The sequence below is a fragment of the Chroicocephalus ridibundus genome, chromosome 6, assembly GCF_963924245.1.
Source record: "Chroicocephalus ridibundus chromosome 6, bChrRid1.1, whole genome shotgun sequence".
Lineage (NCBI taxonomy): Eukaryota > Metazoa > Chordata > Aves > Charadriiformes > Laridae > Chroicocephalus > Chroicocephalus ridibundus.
The window spans coordinates 13,236,778-13,239,111 of NC_086289.1; positions in this window are offsets into that span (position 1 = coordinate 13,236,778).

A 2,334-nucleotide genomic window follows, 5' to 3' on the forward strand; every position below is an offset into this window, starting at 1 on the left:
AAAATCAGTTGCTTTTTAGGAAAGTATATGAAAACCCAAGGACCCAGTGGAACTGAAAGAAGAAAAAAATGTTGGAATATGACTGGCTCCTTGCTCTTATGCTACTGTTTATTACCATCACTTCTCTCCCAGAAGTTCCCCAAGTAACCACCTCTACATCTCCATAGATGCAAACATGATGCAAACTTTCTGTGCAGGGAGATACACAGCTGTCCTCAGGGTCAGAGCCTGCTTCAAACAACGTTCTCACTGTTTAAGTAGGACAGGAGAAGGAACAGGCAGGGTTTCTGAAAGTCACATTTTTAATCAGTGGCAGAGCCAGGGACTGTATGCAGCTCTCTCCAATGCCAAACCAGCTCCCTACACGCAAAGGCTCTCCCTAGTTCTCAGGGCATTTTCCTCCAAAATTGTGCTCAAGTGAGATTTATATCCCAGACAGAGACATTCAGTTTGCTCCCCAAACTTTTCAATGGTGCTTTGATCCAAACTTTTTAGACTGTATTAAGAAGGTCTAGGGTATTGATTTATTATCATTAATTCCTTTTCTTTTTTCTTGTCACAGCTTTCACAGATTTATGAGGTTAAGGAGCATGAAGCTAATTAAATAATCTTGACTGGTTGAACATCTGTTGAAACATAATAATAACTTCTGAAGCCAATGTTCCTGACTAGCTATTAATTCTGATTTAAAATTAGAGGCAGGGTTTTACCACAAAAAAAAAAAAATCCCAACAAAACAAAACAAAAAGCCTAACACCGTTCTGGGCTCAGAGTGAACCCTCAGCCTCCCTTTGAAATCTGTTCCACCCAATTCTACCTTCAATACCTTCCAGTCCACTGACCCAAATGTCCATTTTAGGCTCCCTCAGTCAGAGGTCCTAACACAAGCCAGGTGGAGAGGTTCAGTCCAGTTTGCAGATTGCTGGTGTGCAGCAGCTACACCAGAAATTGAGACTCAAACATGATGGAGCTTAACTGTATGCAGAGAACCACCTTAGCCCAAACCAGAAACTAATGCGTGACCTTAGGTTAGTGATTTAAGTAAGTCCAAATAGCCATTTAAGTGAGGAACTAAGCCTTTTCTTCAGTTCCATCTCGCCCTCCATCCCCATAGACCATATAAAGGGCACTTGAGGAGAGGCCTTGGGCAGACTCAGGAGTTCCTAAGCCCAGAAACTTCCACCAGCCTGACATGCAGGAGCTCGGTTCTCAGCCTAGCACAGACTATCTTAATTTGCTTAGACCTTGCATTGTCTTCACACCTTGCTTTCAATATAACTTTGTCGAAAATTCATCAATGAATAAAATAAATAAAGTAGATCAATTCCCTCCCCCATCAGTTAATGTTTGGGGGCTGATGAAAATATCTTGAATGAATAAATAATTTGTAGCGGTTCTTAAATCCTCCTCCTCTGCTGGCAAGGTGTAGGGGTGGTGGGACTCGTGTGAGTCTTCATGCGGAGTGGAGGTGTCTCCCAAGGCCCATAGGAGTTAATGATAGACACATAGTGAATGTGCCCCCTGATGCCAAAAACAATCTCCAGGCTCTCCTGCACCAAAGCCAAAGAAGTGCCTCTGTTTGTCCTTTCTGTAACTTTTCCTTTCAGAAATGGACAAATTGTTCATACCGTAAATATTTAGATTGTAAATTTTTCATAGTCCCAAAGTGGAATGGGTGGAGGAGGGGTGAAGCTTATGCTGAGACTGTGCTGTGTAACCTGCAAAAGGAAAGGAAGTTTTATACAAAATCGAAAGAAGAAAGTCCCTCAGCATCTTATAACAGGGTTCAGATCTCTAGCAGCCTGTAGAGTGGAACTGACAGGAACATTTCAAGGTTAAAAAAAAGATTAAAAACACAGTCTCACAGGCATTCCTAACAATATCTCAGATTATTCCAAGTGTAGGCAATGTTATTAGGCAGTAAGGTCCACAGCCGCAAATGGATTTAGACTCCCAAACTTGCCTACAATGAGCTTCCGACACTTTAGCACATGCATGCTGTGGAGCAGAGCTCTTGAGGTAACAGAAACGTGTCTCTTTCTACTGGCAGCACTGTGTGTCCCTGAGCATCCCAGTGGCATGTTACGGTGCTCAGTCCTTCCCCATCCTTGTGGACTCTCAGGAGACCCAGATCCACAGTGAAATGATGGGGGGCTGTGCATGTAGGGACACTAGAAGTGCAGCCAAACGTTTCCAGATCTGGCAACAAGAGATGCTGCCCAGGTTGACTTTGCCTTATCTTGGTTGTCAGATTGTCTCACTTTCATTTTCCCCACCTCTTCTCCTCCTTAAAACTCTTCTAATTTCCCTGGTTTCTCTGAGGGTTTCGTCAAG